The sequence below is a fragment of the Macaca mulatta genome, chromosome 4 (genome assembly GCF_049350105.2).
Source record: "Macaca mulatta isolate MMU2019108-1 chromosome 4, T2T-MMU8v2.0, whole genome shotgun sequence".
Classification (NCBI taxonomy): Eukaryota; Metazoa; Chordata; class Mammalia; order Primates; family Cercopithecidae; genus Macaca; species Macaca mulatta.
The window spans coordinates 69,301,080-69,318,932 of NC_133409.1; the positions used below are offsets into that span (position 1 = coordinate 69,301,080).

General features: G+C 43.9%; 1 protein-coding gene across 2 annotated transcripts in view; it reads left to right on the top strand.

Annotated features, from left to right (window-relative positions):
• The first annotated feature begins 1,780 nt into the window (after positions 1-1,780).
• Positions 1,781-17,853, top strand: part of PLEKHG1 (pleckstrin homology and RhoGEF domain containing G1) — a 241,729-nt gene continuing 225,656 nt past the window's right edge. For both annotated transcript variants that reach the window (XM_077999539.1, XM_077999544.1), the window contains exon 1: positions 1,781-1,988. The gene's annotated coding sequence lies outside the window, so the exon portion shown is untranslated. The remainder of the gene's footprint in view (positions 1,989-17,853) is intronic.

The following is a 17,853-nucleotide window of genomic DNA, read 5'->3' on the forward strand; positions in this document are numbered from 1 at the left end:
GTTCGAGACCAGCCTGGGTAACAGCATGACCCCTGTCTCTACAAAAAAATTAGAAAGTAAGCCCAGCATGGTGGCACATATCTGTAGTTCCAGCAACCCAGGAGACTGAGGCCAGAGGATTTCTTGAGCCCAGGAGTTCCAGGCTACAATAAGCTATGATTGGTGCCACTGCACTCCAGCCTGGGTAACAGAGCAATATCCTGTCTCAATCAATCAATCAATCAATCAAAGAGATGCGTGACTGGGGGCCAAGGAGGAGACAGCAGAGAACAGGAATCCTCAATTATCCTCCCTTCCTTTCCAAGTTGTCAGAAATCCTTATCTCTCAGCCACAAACACTCATCAATGAGCTTCTTTGAATCCTAGATGCTTTGAGGGTCAGATAAGGGCTGGCACCTACCTCACAGGGTTGATGGAACCATTAATGCGGTACTATTTCAGAAACATACTGTACACTTCTATCACAAATCACAACATAGAGAGATGGGGTAACAGGCATGGTTTTGTGTGAGCTCCAAAAGCTGGGCAGGGTCTTAACTAAGCTCAGTTTCCTGTCTGTGAAAGGCAACTAGCACCTGTCCTGTCAACCTCACAAGGTTATTCCAAGGCCAACAGAAACAATGCTTTGAAGATGGCCAATGTCTGTTTTAGTCTCATTGCAAATCTACCGTGGTAAATGTATTCCAAGCATAGCCCAGTCCCATAGCTTTAGTAATACAAGTCAGTTGTGGAGACTCAAATAAATTATAAAACAGAACATAAACTCCACGTGGTAGAGAACTGTGATGCTGTGTGGCCTTACTGCACAAACCTTGTTTTGTTCCCAGTCTTTATTATAATTTCCATAATCATATATATGCATAAAAGCAGATAAAAGGGAAAAATCAACAAGAATAGCTAACATTTATTCAGGCTTTAGAGCACGTGCCAGACAGTCTCCTAAGCACATTCTCTTATTTAAATCACATACAGCAACTCTATGAGGTAGGCACTATCATCATCATCATCATCTCCATTTTACAGATGAGGAAACAGACACAGAACACAGAGAGGTTAAAGTGTTCTCTCAAGGCCACGAAGCTAGTGAGTGGTAAGGCTGAAGGTCTGTTAACAACTAAGAGTGCAATCAAATCCACCACCAAACCTAAGGGGGTTCACAGGCGAAACCGATACGTCCAACTTTGGCGAGAGATCAGTGTTAAGAAATGACTTCACACGCCTTTAACTGTCGCTGCAGGCACCTTTGATTGGAGTCATAACTTTACTTCAGAGCTGGTGCCTTTAAACATCTCTCTGGCTGTCACCAGTTATTCTTTACCTCCTTTTCCACTTTTACTTTCTCTAGGCAAAGGTCGCTTGGTGCTTTAACCAAGGTGATTAGGGTAATGACGCCTGAAGAACACCAGGCTTCCCCCTCTTTTTACGTGATTACCGGCAAAGCTTCTATGTAAAACTAGAATGTTCACTTAAAACCATGATTTTGGGTATTATTTTAAAGGACTCACATAGTAAATTATTACGTCCAAAGGAAAGCTAAATCTGAAGAGCTCGGAAAATGAAGAAAAGTGATGTGTCTGCGAAAACAGTAGCAGAATATCTTTTTAAAAAAACTTTGTTCCCTCCGAGGCTGTAATTTGACTGTTCTCTTTGGCAAGGCTCCAGAGACAAGGCCAAGTCCCTAATTTCTTTTTCTCTTCGCCCCCTCCTCTCCACCTTTTTCGCCCTCAGGGCAGAGGGGAGGCGGGACGAGCGATCCGCTGCTCTGGCCGCCGAAGCCGGCGTCTGGGCGCGGGGAGGGGCGGGCGGGGGCGCGGCCGAGCAGTGGGGCAGAGCCCGAGGAAGAGGAAGTCGGAGCCCGAGCCCGAGCCCGACGGCGGCTGAAGGGCGCTCCGGCAGCCCGAGCCGGCTCAGCGCAGCCTGCACCTTCCCCGCCCGACCTGCGAGCGCCGCCCGGGCTTGCGAAGCCGCTCCTTCCCGGGTAAGCGCCGGTCAGTCCCGGACGCCCCGGGGATTTTTCCAGGGATGGGAGGGGGGACCCGGGGATCTCCAGTTGGAGCCCCACATCCGCAGGTGGGGCCGGGCGAAGCGTGGTACCCGAGCCCTGCCGACCCCCTGCGCGCCCCTCCGCGGTGGGGACAGAGGGCCTTGGGGGACGCCGCGCGGTGGGGACGGAGGGCGCTGGGGGCACCGCGCGGGGGGACGGAGGGCACTTGGGGGTGCCGCGTCTCGGGGGTCGGGGTCAGGTCGGGGATGCTGCCTGCCGCCGCCCCGCTCGGGGTTCCGCGCCCCCAACTTCCCGGTGCTCTTACCCCTCCCCGCAGCCACAGCGGCTGCAACACCAGCACGCAGAGGAGTTTCTGCGAGCACCCGGGAGTTGTGGCCACCGCTCCCCTACCCCCGACTCGGCAGGACAGCCCCAGAATGGGACCCCACGGCCAGCCAGCTGCGTCAGCTCCCCAACAGCGAAGCCGGGAGCCCGAGGACCCGGGGACGCGCGGTGGCGGCGGCGGCCGAGCAGCTGCGGCGCTCAGGGCTTGGGGGCGCCCCCATTCTGCAGACGCGCTTTTCGGGGGGTGGGGAGTCGAGAGCCTGCGGCTCTTCCGTCACGGGGTAAACGGTAACACCTGGGCGGCCGCGACTCTGCGAGCGTTCTGGCCTCGGAGGGCGGCAGGGATCCGCGGTGATGCCCGAGCTCGCCCCTTTTGTGTCCTTGCGGTGAGCCCCTTCCGAAGCCGGAAGCTTGGGGACTCTCTAACTGGGAGAACTGCGCTCAGCTGGTCAATTCATTCCGCTCCTCGGAAACGATGAGCTGGATCCTTGACTTGAATGTGCTGGAGGAGTGGGGTTTGTAAGCCGGCGTTTCATCCAGCTCTGGTCCTCAAGGCGCCCTTTGTACCACCCGCAGGTGGCCCAGGCTACTGCATGTATTTTCGAAATCACCGAGTGTGGGGGTTTGGGGCAGGCATCACCCTGCGAGAGTTTTGAACAGATTGGGTATAGAACTATCTTGTGTTTTGTATTTAGACCGGGGGAAAGACTAGAATGTTAACTCGAGGTCCAGTTTGTCATCTAACAGAATTCCGGGCCTAGATAGATCCTGTGATGCGGTACAATAACAACCAGGTATTAAAACCGGCATCTTCTGGCTTCTCGGATTCTGTAGATGGCATACTTCTAAAAAATGTAGAGATTTTGGATTTTGATTAAATTGCTGTGAAAACGTTTCCAAGCTCATCATTTCAGGAGATCAGAAAACTGTTCAAACTCTAGCTTTGCCCTGTGGGACCCTGGGCAAGATATTCGCCTGTAGTCATCTTGGCTGCCTCCCTTATAAAGCAGTGCGCACGAACCAGATAGCTTCTACGGCCGCCTGCTCACTCCTCATCCCCCTCCCAAGCCCCTACCCCTGTAATTTGGTCTACAATATTTAAGACAGAGAGAAAAGTAATGGGTAGATGTTTGACTATCTTAACATTTCGAGTCTGGCTTCTCAATTCCTGACTTGACTTTTTGTCTCATTTGAGGTCCCAAGTCTAAGCCACCAAACCACCTGACTAAAGAAACCTTTTTATTCAGAGTTCTCCCACCTCCCTGGCTTCATCCTCAGATAGGTCATCAGTAGCAGTCCACAGTCAACGGCAATGGCTGCACGACCTTCCCCATCCTTGTGTAGCAGCCCCCCAAGTCCTCTGCTAAAGGGCAAAGCAAAGCAAGAATAAACAGTTACCTGGCGATCAGATGCCAGATAACTGCCCCGATTCTGCTTGTCCTTGGTGGCATTTTCCTGCTTCCTCTACCCTAAATGGGCACCCTGAATTCGGGGCACCAGCTTCCTTCAGTGCCTTTAATATAGATGACTGTCACCAAATACAGGCTTAAATATTTCAGTGAGGGATTCAAGCTGTAGTTCAAAGAGGTTAAATGGTCATTTTTAAAACAAGAGGAAGTGGCAACATAATTTTTGAAAACCAAGAATAATCAGTCCTATGTTGTGTTCCCCCTTTGCGGATTTTTCAGTGATTTAATTAAGATCGAATGGTTCATAGTCTGTTCCATAAATATGGGAAGTGCTTGAGTAGCACTAAATCTCTTGAGCCCTTCATCAACCAAAAGCAATTCCTGGAGCTGTTATCTTAATGGTGGCCATTCACTTTTTTGTAGGTTTCTTCTCCTCTCCACTCCTTTCATTGCTGGCAGTTTATCTTTCAAGCATTTGACATCTTTTAATCCTCCTGCAGCATGATTAAGTCCCTGGAATATTAAACTCAGAAGGGCTCTTGGATGTCCTAGTCCAGTCCTACATCTTAAAGATTTAGGAAGTCTGGTTAAGATCCAGTGATCTAGAATTAGCCCGCTTGGGTGATGCTCACCTCTGTGTCTCTGTAGCTTTGAGACCTTCACTTCTTTAAGGAAATTATTCAGATGTGGATTATTTCATAACCAGGGAAAGTAAAAATCATAGTTGGTGTCTGTCGGTTTTCTCACCTTTCCTCGTTTTCACACCTTTCCTCCTTTCTTCTCTGCCCTTGTCTCAAGTTATGCCAAGGATTAAATGAAATGATTCGTATCAGTGTTTGGCACATAAGGTGTGCTTTCAAGATGATTGTTGATAAACCAAGTCCCAGGAGTATAAACTTCCGTGATTCTGCAGAAGTTTATACATAGCTCTGGACTGTAAGAACTGTGATTTAACTGTCTTCTGTCTCCCCTGCCCCTCTTGAACTGCACTGCCTAAGAAATGATGGTTGCATGGAGATGTATTTTTAATTAAATGTAATGTATTTTAAGAAATGTAATGTATTTTAAGAAATGTATTTTAAGAAATGTAATGTATTTTAAGAAAAAATAATAATCACTTGTCTCTTTTGACTTAGGAAAAATATGGTTTCTAATGCAAAATGTTCGTGTATTCAGGCAGGGATAGGAATGAAAACATTTTCTAGACAAAGACTCTCTAAGCAACCTCATGCTTGTGTGTGGCAAGGCATCTCAGATATTAATGTTTCATCACAGGCTTGCATCAATCTTGCTTGATAAAATGAAAAGCTGACCCCAATCCATTCGGTCATTCAGAGTCATGGGCAGTCTGTGCCAAGTAGAATTTACTGATAGAAGAGTCAGCTTTCAAGTGATTAAGAGATGACTACATCTTCAGCTTTATATTGTCTATGCTGATGAAAAGCAACAGATGCTTTAGCCGAGAAGATAGAAGTATATGGCTAATCACCTAGCGATGGGGCCCAGGTTTGCTATGGAATACCTGGGCCATAGCGTATCTAATGCTGCAAAACAGCTTCAGGTATGCCTGGGTGATCTCCATTCCAGTGATTAGGAGTTGACTGTGTATCTAGAATAGTTTTCATGTTTGAGTCTGAGTTGAGTACATATCTTTTCAATTTGTAAACATAAGGTTACCAAAAAAAAAAAAAAAAAAAACCACTTTTTCTGATGAGATACAAGCCAAAGTAAAATTTCCACATCTAAACATCCTTCTTTGGTAAATATTGAATTACCGTTTGATAGAAAGCTAAATCCTGCTGGATTCATGGATCCACAAATCCATAACTTTCCTCTTCTTTTCCCCTCCCCTCATGGTCCTAGAGGAAAGGCAATTTGAAGAGTGTTAATGGTAGGCTAAGATTTTTAAAAATTCCATCTACACCCACTTGTAATAACCTGATGGGAGGAGAGTCAGGGCTTTCACTAGGTCTTTAATTAAGAAAGTTGTTTTGGTAAGCTTTAAATACCAGGGTGTTGTGAGGCCTCTTAGCACCAGCACTAGGAAGGGCAAACCCTTTGCCGTTATAGCATTTGGCCAAAAGCTAGCAAGCCTGTTGATGTGTAAGAAGGAAATTTTTTAAAAACATCAAAGAAAAATTTAAGATAAGCATGAGTCTAATAATAGCTAGAACTTTAGTATTCTCATAAGAGGAGTTATTGATCCATAAATCATCATAGTATAAAATGAGCTCTAATATTTGAAGTAGGTGAATAGATCTAGTTCTCTGGGTCTAGTCACATTGAGCACCAATTTAAATGGTCTGTGACTGTCTAGACATTGAAAAGGACATATAAAGTCCTAGGTGGGGGATGGCAAGTCTTTTCCTGTAAAAATCCAGGTAGCATTTTAGGCTCCACATGTCTCTGTCATATATTCTTTGATTTGGGATGAGGGTTGTTTGTTTGTTTACAACCCTTTAAAAATGTAAAAACCAGTCTTTGCTCACAGGCCATACAAAAACAGACTGGATGCAGCTATAGTTTGCTGGCTCTGTTTTAAATGAACTATTCTGTTTTGTTGTCCTTCAGTATTTCTGTTGAGACTCAAGATGACAAGTTTCATTGGCTCTATCTACGTTGACTCGTCATAGACTGACTTATAATCAAGATCACTTCGTCCCTCACTTTCCTAGTCACCTTTTTATATTTTCCCTTTGCCCTGGGCTAGAAGTCTCTGTTAAACACAGCCATCAGTTAACATAGAAATGGCAGAGCCAAACGTCAACATTCTGCTTCAAGTTAGATGCTGAATGGGGGAGAGAAGCTGGACTGGATTGGGATAAAGCCCATGTTGACACAGACCACAGATGACTCCTATGAAATGAGGCCCAAACCCCTGAGCAAGGCAGCCACAGCCCTTGTACCTACTCTTCTCCCGATACCTCTTCATATATACCCTATGTCCTTGCCATTCAAGATAACTTGCAGAGCCCTGGGTGGGCCGCACTCTCTCTCACCAGTGGTGGGGTCATTCCACACAAAGTTTAAATATCTGTCTCTTCCCTGGAGCCCTTCCTCATTTACTGGACAGAGATGCCGGCACCTCCATCTCTATGTTTGCACAGGAGCTTATAAATGAAGCACTTAGAGGTCTAGAGAAATGTGACAATTCCCCATTGGCAAATATTACCTTTCAAAAGTGGGGGAACAGTTGTATTCTTCTTTGTATAATAACTTCATCTTGCTTTACATCTCTAAACCAGCCAGAGAATCAAGCACAAAATAATTCCAGGGCTTTGGACGCGATACACAGTGTAGCAGAGTACCTATGTGTGTGGGCTTTGAAGTCAGGCTGAGCTGAGCTCTAGTTCTTTGCTTTCCCACTTACCTGCTGCAAGTTCCCTATCTGTAAAGTAGGGAGTAAGAATGACCTTTCAATTGCTAGGAATAAATGGGATTTCCCTCTGTAAAGCATTTAATTCAGGGTCTGACATGTAGTAATTGCGCAATAAATGGTAACTTGTATTCATTCCAGAGCATTTATTGAGAGCATACTATGCCTAGGATAATTCCTGACCAATACAAGAGATGATCTCCATGGAGATGTGATCGGTAAGGTGGTGGAGACTCAGAATGATGGATGGGCTGCCTTTGATTGGTGGTCCAGGAAGCCTCCAGGAGGAGGAGGTGGCAACATTTAAACTGAGACCTTGATGATATTGATGAGTTCCTCTTTCATCAGATCTAGGATACCTTTGAATTATTTCAATTTTTAATGAAATATACAATTTTAAAATGTACCACTTTAGAATGTACCACAAAGAAAGAAAAACTACTGTCAATAAAATTGGCACCATCTACTGTAAGTTGCATCCATAAGTTGTGAAAAATGTGTTTTAGCGTCAATGAAGTGTGTTCATTGTATTTGTGCTCAGTAAATACCCACTGAGTATATGAGTGTTACTCTTTGGTTGCATACAACATTCTGCTACCACACTGTGACTGAATTTCTTTCCTCTGTTTCTTAGCTCTGGGGTGTTGACTTAGACCTGAGAAAAATAATAATATAGTACCTACATAAAAGTATTGCAAGGCATTTATCATCTAATATATTTTTAAAAAATAGTTTAAAACATTTGCTTTGGCGAAACCTTCACTTTGATTGCCAAAGTGTGTCAGGGAATCCTGTTTATGTGAAATTGGCCTACACATAACTTGTGTAGGAGTGCAGTTGAGCAGCTCTTGCAGCCGGATAATTCCTTTTGGCAGCTGTCGGCAGAGATGTGTGAAACCTTAATGCACATAAATGCCATCCGAAGGGCAACAAAGGCATTACCTCCAGTCTTCTTTCTGTTTTCTAGATTTAATTTAACATAAATACTCCTTCTCTCCTCCCTATCCCACGGGCTGACGTCCCTGTGACCCAGTAGGTCCCTTGGAACAGTGAAATGGAGGAGGCTGCGTTTAGATCCAACCCCCTTCCCAGCTCTGGCAAGCCTCCAGCTTTTCACACTCCAAGCTGGGTTCTCTTCCAATATTTCCCCACCCTCCTCCCTGTTTAGAGAGTAAAATACTGCTGAAGTCTTTGCTTTTTCTGACCACCCTCTAAACTCTGAATCCTAGTCAAGACCTGTTTTCTGCGCTCACTTTGGAGCCTGTTGACCCTCTCTAGCTTTTCTCTTCCTATCCAAATTCCCTTTAACTCCTCAGTTTCTGGATGATTCAGTGGAAATCTTGATAAAGCTTGGCTGTTTCTGGCTGTAATAAAGTGTGCATTCATGCTGTTTTGATTTTCAATTCAGCATGTCACCCAAGCCCCTGGCACTCAGCAGCACTCGGGGGCATGCTGGCTCACATGGTGATTGGGCCCTTCTGTAATCTGTTCCTCTGGGGCATTCTTCAGCTCCTCCCACCCTCTCCCAACTCTGCTGGTGAAGCCAGAGCAAAGTCCCCTTCCTGCACCCTGTCTGACAGGGAGGCTCAGTCAGCACTTGGCCAAGAGGGAAGGAAGCAAAGCATGGACCTGTTTTTGTTCCCTCCAACTTCTCGTGTGATTAAAGGCCCTCGTGTTTTAAGAGTTCCTCAGAACAGACACCAACTCTGGCTGAAATTGGAGTCTTTGGAAACAAGTAGAAGCAAAGGAGAAGTCATTTGTAAGCATTCCAGGGATGCATATTAACCATGGTCCAGCCTTAGCCAGGATGATTTAAGGCCATCTCTGACCTGTGACTAGCAAGCTGGTTGCAGCAGAGGGAGTATGGGGAAAAGGTGAGGCCGCATGGAAGAGCTGGTGAGGCTGATCCCTGGCCATGACGGAGCTCAGCTTTCCATGGCTGTGTGATTACAGACAGGCCTCAAACACTGACATCTGCACTTCTGTGGTGTGCTGCAGAGAGAGGAAAAGCTGTAATCTGAGGCATAAATATACGATCCTGTGTGTTCCCTCTAACCGTGTAACCTACTATTAGTTTAAGCATCTATGTCGTGCTAAACTATTAGAGCTGCATCAAAGGAGGATATGGTGGTTGTTCTGAAACAGCTTACAGTTTCAATATTCAGGTGTCTCCCACTTTTTTTAAAGTTGGAAACAACTAAAGGTGAATGATGCCATGTGAAGGTCAGAGTCAAGGATCTGGGATTAGTGAGTGGGTGGTAGTGGGGATATTAGAGGAGATGCAGGCTTTAAAGGTTTATTGTTTAAAGGAAAAGCTTTTCCTTACATTATGCGTTTCCCAACATATGTGAGAGTTTTTAGGGAGTTTCTTGATGAGGAATAGGCAGGGTGGGGCTGTCAGGGTAATGAGACGGTCAGGGAGCAGATGGGAAATGGGTGCATGGATGGGCTGATTAGTATTGGCTCTCTTGAGGAAAGCACTTTGGGAAATATTTGGAAGCTTTGGGAACATAGTTCATGGAGGAAAACCTTGGTGGTCTTGGCTTTTTTCCATTTTTCAAAACTGTCTATATAAGGTAAATGCTATTTCCCCCTTTGACAATTGTTTAGATTCAACTCAAAGGAATATCATTTCATCACAATACTTAGTGATATCTGACCTTGAAGCTGAAGCAGCAAGGACAGAAATATGAAGATAATGATTTTGTGCACATGGAACCCTCGTGGTCCACAGGTGTGTCCCATCCCAATGAAGTATTTTACCTTTAGCCACTTAGAATTCAGATGGCTTCTGAAAGCATCCTTATTATGAAACACTCTGATTTTTCTTTGTTTCTTTTTAGAACTTATCTGAAAATGGAAGCAAATATTATGAAGTTCTGAGAACTGAGCTGTGATGAGTTCCATCACAGCAATGACTTTCAAAATCCAGAAAGCCCCTAAAGAACAGAAGGAGACTGGTTTTGCCTTATGATCTGTCATGTATCAGAATGTGATACTGTCCAATACTATAGTTTAAGACATTTCTAACTAGGGAGTGAACAGGTATTTATTCTTCTTACAGAAGTAAAGAAGAGAATACATTTCTGTACTAGCTAAAGTCATAACAGCTAGCAATAACTATTCTAAAAATCTCCCTGGTTTTGGATTACTAATATATGCAGAAGATATGCTTGGCAAATGTTCAGAAACTATATGCCATATCTTTAACGAGAAATTATTACTTGATGCTTCAATATGCGTAATACAGACAGCAATTGAACCTAATATTTTCTTTATTTGCTTACCTATTATAGTACTAGTTCAAGTTGGTTTCTGGGATATTATGAAAAAAATTTTGCACATGGAAAAGATAAGTTGGTTTTTCTAAGATCTCAATACTCAGTTGAAATGCGGGAATAGTGTAAAAATTAGGCAGTCTCTGTATGTTATTTGGAAGTTACTTGAAAATGCCTTCTAAAATGGGGATAAGATGATACAGTAAAGACGTTGTGAGGTTTAACTGCTTAATATATGGATGGCATCTAGTACACAGGAAGCCTCTGATAAATAGTGGGTATCTTATTATGTTTACTGATTGTCACACATAAGTTTTATTCTCTGTTACTAGAGGGCTGGAATAATAAACCAACATGAAAATAATGGGGAAAAGCAGTCTAGGTGTTAGAAGAAGGACTTTAAGTTTCCTGAGGCAAAAGTCAAGGGTGAGAGGGGGCAAGGGGAACACATTTTTGCTCGACTATAGTAGAGACCCAATGTTCATTACACTTGGGAATTGAGATTAGAATTAGTTTATTCAACATATGTCCCTTTCTAAGTTCTGGAGATTCAATCTTGAACAAAACAGGCCAAACCTAGAATGAAGAGGAAATCCTACATATAACAAGTACTTTGAAGAAAATTACACAGGGAAACGGGGTGGGGCACTGTATTTGCTTGAGTGGTCAGAAAGGCCTATCTGGAGAAGTAACATTTCAGCCAAGGTTTAAATCATAAGGAGTGATCTTGAGAAGATCCAAAGGAAGAACATCCTAGACTGAGGAAGAGAGTTAAGTAGGGCAGGCCTTGGAGAGAAATAAGCTCCATGAGTTCTAGAAAAAGCAAGGCAGCCAGTGCGTGTGCACAGAGGAGGAGCAGTAAGCAGGAGATGAGGTGGGAGAGGCAGGCATGGCTGGGTTATGCAGGTCTTTATAACATCAAAGACCTTTGCCACAGCTTGGCAGTGCGATGCAAAACCACAGGAGGGTTTGAAGCAGGGGAGTGACATAACCTGATGGATGCCAAATTACCACTCTGCCTGCTGTGCAGGGAAAGAGCTGTCATGGAAAGTTCTGGAAGCAGGTAGAACTGTTGGGAATCCATGCATTGGTACAGAGAGGGAGGATGGTAGCAGAGGAGGTGGTGAAAAATGCATTGGTTCAGAAATGGCATATGGGCCAAGACAAGGCAGCCCCAGGAGAAAGAACGTGTGGGGCTTGGACAGCGTAGCTACTGTTGCTGGCTCTGCCCCACCTGTTTGCGGTCTCTGTTTCCCACTTCCAGCATCCTCTCTCCTTTAGTTCCCCAAGAAAAGTACCCAAAGCAGCTCATGGCTCTTGGTGATGCTGTGAAGCAATGCGGGGGGGAGCTCCCCTCCCCATATGCACCTATAAAGCAGGTACGCCTTCCTTTCAGTTCCCTGGCATCCTGGGTACCTCTATTCTAGCTCTTTTCTTTCTCTCTCTCTCCTCTCTCTCTCCCCTCCGCCCTAGGCTGGAGTGCAGTGGTGCAATCTCAACTCACTGCAACCTCTGCCTCCTGGGTTCAAGTGATTTTCCTGCCTCAGCCTCCCGAGTAGCTGGGATTATAGGCACCTGCCACCATGCCTTGCTAATTTTTGTATTTGTAGTGGAGATGGGGTTTCACCATATTGGCCAGGCTGGTTTCGAACTCCTGACCTCAAGTGATCCACCTGCGTTGGCCTCCCAAAGTGTTGGGATTATAGGCGTGAGCCACTGCACCCGACCTATTCTAGCACTTTCTATGTGGTATTTTTTGTAACCATTTCGTTGTCCACCTTCCCTCACTAGACTACAAGCTCCTTGATAGCAAGCATTGGAACAAAACTTTTTTTCTTTTTACTAGTTGAAATTAGCTTTAAGAAATTTAAATTTTAAAAAAATCACAAATTAATTAAGAATAGTAATTCTGAGTAGGTAGCTAAATATTTAAATAGGAAAGAAGAGGAAGGAAAAAAAGAAGAGGAAGAAAAGGAAAGCAAAGGAAAAAGAAACCCGCTGGAGCAGTTCAACAGGGCCCTGGGTTAAAAGGTTTCTTTAGAAAGTGTTTTTGTTTGAATGATTTTCTGTCATGGGAGTCGAGTAGCTCCATTGGTTTAAAGGTTTTATAGGTCTGTAATAAATGTGGGGCTGTGTAATATTTATGTTTCTTCCCTTTCACTGGTTTATTGTAGAGTTGCAAACTCAACAGGGATTGTGTTTATTCTGAAACAGATACAACTGTCAAATAAATTGTAGAGGTAAGAAGTCTCTAATATTCCAAACCATTTGAGTGTTAGGCATTTCTAAATAGGATATCAGCCCTATTCCAAGCCTGCAAACGTACCTTCTGATGTATTGGCAGGGCATCATAGACCTTTGGGTAAGGTGGGAATCACCTGGGCACATAGATCATGCCATACTCATCCTTCTGTTCCCACTAGAGAGCATGGGAACTGGCACACCACTGACCTTTAACCAGTTGTTTGACTTGAATTTCAGACCACTTCTTTATGTCTACTGTATAGTGGAATTTGCAGATCTGATGTTCAATGCTAATTGTGTGGGTTCTGAATGAAAACCTTACTTCTGGTCTACCAGCTTAGAAATGAAAAAAAAAGTCTGAGAAGTCTGTGTTCATTATGCTCATATTCAGAATGTAGCACTCCTGTGGCAAAAAGACCCAAAACAAACATACAAACAAACAAACAAAAAAATAGCTAAACTGCATTGTAGAACATGAAGTGGTACAACAATTGCTCTGCGATTGTAAATCCAGTTTATTGAGACAGATCTCCAAAGAGCCCCTTCATATTGAAAAGGAATGGATTCTGGTGGCCTAGTTTTAGTTACTGTGCCTATTAGAAAATAATCAAATGGTGGCCAGGCATGGTGGCTCACGCCTGTAATCCCAGCACTTTGGGAGGCCGAGGTGCCCGGATCACCTGAGGTCAGGAATTCAAGACCAGCCTGGCCAACATGGTGAAACCCTGTCTGTATTAGAAATACAAAAATTAGCCAGGCATGGGGGCAGGGGCCACCAGGTGAGTCGAGATCGCACCACTGCACTCCAGCCTGAGTGACAGAGTGAGACTCCCATCTCAAAAAAAAAAAAAGAAGAAAAAAGAAAATAATGACATTTCTCATAGAATATGCTGATTTAACATTTCTGCTCAAATAGTGAGGCCCTATTGTGTTTCAAAATAAGTCAAGAGAAAAACTCTGAAATAGGGTTGGAGATTTATCTATTTGGCTTTTGCACAATTGACTCAAAGTCACCACCCGTAACTGGACTCATAATCTCTATTTCCAGACCTACTTTCAGCTTCCTGGTGTTGTTTTTCCTCCCCCTCCTTTTCTAGTTCTTAGTTAATAGCACCACAATTCAGTGGTCACAGCAAGCCATTTTCCTTCCCTTTCCTGCCTTGTCCAGTCAGTTAGCAATAATTGCTTGAATAGTTCTCAATCTATGTTCACTTATTCAAGTCTCCTTCCCAACCTTTTAGACTCTTACCTCTTGCCTAGACTTTTGGAAGAACTGCTAAGCCAGTGTCAATTGATATATTAATAACTAGAACATGAACCTGACATTGAATGTGTGTTTTTTTGTGGGGTGTTTTGTTTTGTTTTGTTTTTGAGACAGAGTTTCTCTCTGTTGCCCAGGCTAGAGTGCAGTGGCATGATCTCGGCTCCTTGTAACCTCTGCCTCCTGAATTCAGGCGATTCTCCTGCCTCAGCCTCCCAAATAGCTGGGATTACAGGCGCCTGCCACCATACTTGGCTAATTTTTGTGTTTTTAGTAGAGACAGGGTTTTGCTATGTTGTCCAGGCTGGTCTCAAACTCCTGACCTCAGGTGATTCACCCACCTCAGCTTCTCAAAGTGTTGATATTACAGGCTTGAGCCACCACGCCTGGCCTGAATGTGTTTTAATGAACACTTCTTCTAACAGCTCAACCCAAAGGGAAAAGTGAGGGTGGAATTTAAGGTAGAGATCAAAGTCCCTTTAGGGCTTCCCTGGTCACATTTGTTTCTCATACCTCACCAATCCATAGAAAACCTCATAGGCTCTACCTCCAGCATCCAGATTTATACAACTTCTCATGGTCCTCGATCCAAGGTCCCTCTTGGTCCAGTCCACTGTCTTCTTTTCCCGGTTTATTGCAGTAGGCTCCTAACTGGTCTCCTTACTTAGACCTCGCCTACTACCAGCCAGAGCAATCCTTTCATATGTCGGTTAGCTCAATCCACTCTACTAGTTTTTCATCTCAGAGTCAGAAGCAAGTCCATGGGGTAGCCTGTGAGACCCTCCCCGCTCTGGCCCCTGCTCTGCTGTCTGGTTCTCTCTGATCGCATCTCCTGCCCCTCTCCTGATACTCACTCTGCATCAGCCCACCGGCCTCTCTGTGGTTCCCGAGTACTCCAAACAAGTCCCAGCATCAGAGTCTTCTTATTGCCTCAGCCTGGAATGTTCTTTCCCAGATATCAGTGTCTTGCTGTCTCACTTCTTTCAGTTCCCTGCCCATGTGTCCCCTTATCAAAGAAGTCCTACTGACCATACTTTATAACGTGCAAACCCCTGCACCTTGCAGGTCAGATCCTTCTTACCCCACTCACTTTTATGTATAACATGTATCAACACCTAACCTAGGATACATTTGCTTAGTGAAAACAGAGACTTTGTGTGGCTATGATATTTCCAGTGCCTTAAAATAGTGCCCAGTGCAGAGAAAGGCTGAAACGCTTGTTGACTAAATAAACATCACTTTGGCAATTGCCCTGTCATGATCTGAGTAAGTTATCATTGTCTGATTCTGTGATACCAAGTTCTAGAACAGAGAGCAGCAGCCTAAGTGCTGTGGGTGCGAGGGGAAGCAGTAGAGAACTTTCACTTTCTTTTTCCATCCTTGCCAGCACTCTCCTGGCTTCTGAAGAGGCTTCCATGTGAGGTCCTCCTTTGAGGGCCGCCGGGCTTCTTGGCCTCAGTGTCCGCTCTCCAGTGCCGTCCTACCAAGAAAGCCTTACTCATCGCTGTCCCCACATCTGCCCTCTACTCCATTCAGGTTACTCCTTCTTACTCTGCCTTATTCCTCTCTAGTATCCTCCAGCACCAAACAGCATCTCACAAATGGCAGACACCAGAAAACATCAAGCCACTGGTGTATTTAGGTCTGCATTTTTTCTGGTTTATCCAAATGCTACTTATCCATCACAGTAGGCAGTATGGTTTGATAGTTAAACATTGAGACTCCGGAGCCAGACTAGGTGGATTCAAGTCAGCTTCCAGCATTTAAGGTTCTCATGACCGTGGGCAAGTTATTTAGTCTCTCCAACCCTAGGAGCATAATCTTACAGATGATGGAAACAGCCCAACTTTCTGCGGTTATAATGAGGATTAAATCCAATCATTCTTTAACATGCTTGCAGAACCTAGTCCTAACTAACATATAGAAAAAGTTAGGTAAATGTTAGCCATTATTTTCATCAGAGTTTCTTTAAAAGTCACATCTCGCATGAAGCTCAAATTACTCTCTTCCTTCTTAGAAAATTATGTATCCTTTAATTACCATTTTATTCAGTTACTTGTAATATTAATTCCTTCTCTAATATAGGTTAACCCATCTGTGCCTCATCTTTATATATAAAATAAATATTACATGCACATAGAAAGATTGTATTTATCCACCCACCTCTTAGCCTTGTCCACCTCTCTTTCCTGGTCTGTTTTTCTTTATAGCACTTATGTCTGTCTGATTGACATGCCATAAATTACTGTTTGTTCAATATCTCTCTAAGCTCCTTGAAGGGAGGAATTCATCTTCCAATGAAGGAAATTTCCAAATCAACATAGGTAGAGAAAATAGCATAATGAACCCCCACATACCCATCTTCCAGATTCAACAGTTATAACCATCTTACCAATCTTGTTCCATTGGTTTCCCCACTCACCTTGCTCTTCTGATTTGGAGTATTAAAAGCAAAAAATCCCAGGTGCCATGTAATTTTGCCCACAAATACTTCAACATGTATTTCCAACTGATAAATCTTCTTTATAACTACCACACAATTAACACCTCTAATAAAAATAGACCAAAAAAGGATTTTGGTCTATTTTGTTCACTACCATACCCCAAATGCATAATAGGCACTGCAATATTTAAATGGATGAATGAATGGGTTGTATTTTGAAAGTTTATTTTTGGAAGTCAGCCCTACAAAATATTATAAATGCTGATTGTGATCTTGGACTCATAAAAGAAAACCCACTTGACTCATAATGTGGCAGAGATGTATGATAGCTCTAATGTTTATGAGTGCTATAGAGCTAACACCTTGAGAGCTCTAACTTAGCCTAAGCTATCTTTGAACCTGACTCTGTTGCCTCAGAAGGGTCTGAAATCCCACCTCTCCTCCCCTTCTTGAACAGGCAATGAAGGTCACATAGTTCACACTCACAGAGTTGGAGGGACTCTTTTGAGTAGGAACCGTACTATTTACTAGCTAGTTCTTCATCCATAAAATGGGGGATAATTATAAGTACTGTACAGGATCATGATGAACATGTAATAATAATGGAGAAAGTGTTGCACAGTGCTTGGCCTTTAGTAGCAGTTTTATGGACAGTGGTGGTCTTTCCACTGTCACCAAGTCACTGTTGTTGCAACCAAAGCATGAGTTCCCAAGACACAGGGGAAGGCCCCGATGGTTGGGTCAAAGGGCTACCAAGCAGAAGCTGGTCCTGACATCTCCCCAGGCCTCCCAGACCCTCTGTCCACACTCCTGGCTCTCCCTCACTCTCCCTCACTCTCTGTCATTCACTCTTTAGGGTTGACTCTGCAGCATTCCTCACTTTTGCTGTGGTCTCCTGCAGAATGGAAAAGTTGTGTTACAGTCTTACTTATGGTCAGTGCACCACCCTTCTGAGAGTTTTTACTGGACAGTTTGTACTGCTATTGAGGAGACTTAAACAAACACATATTCTCTTTTGAGTCAATATTAGGGAAAATCAGTCACATGAAAATCAGATGTTGTGCTATCCTGTAAGTTTGGAGGATTGTATCGCCTCTCTAAAATTAGAGCTGTATTCCTAAAAACCCCCAGATGAATGACTGAATTACCCTTTAGATTCATATCCAGGTGAAATCGTTGTCAGGCACATTGGGCTCCTTAATAAAATTTTGAGGTCACACGTAGTCATCAGTAACACATTGGCAAATCATTTCTCTAAATCAGTTTAGATAGAAGGTTTGTTTTTCCCATCTGGCATTCATCTGATGCTTAGAAATGCCTTTGCGACTTCATGGTTTGAAGAAGTTGCTCTGTATTTCCAGGACCACACCTTGGTCTGAGGCAGATTATCTGGTATTTGAGATGAATAAAGCTCTGGATAACCTATAACCTCAGCAGAGCTCAGTCCCCCTCTATAGCACAGAGAGATTCAAAGCATTAGACCAACTCTGATAACTTTCTACTGGAACATACA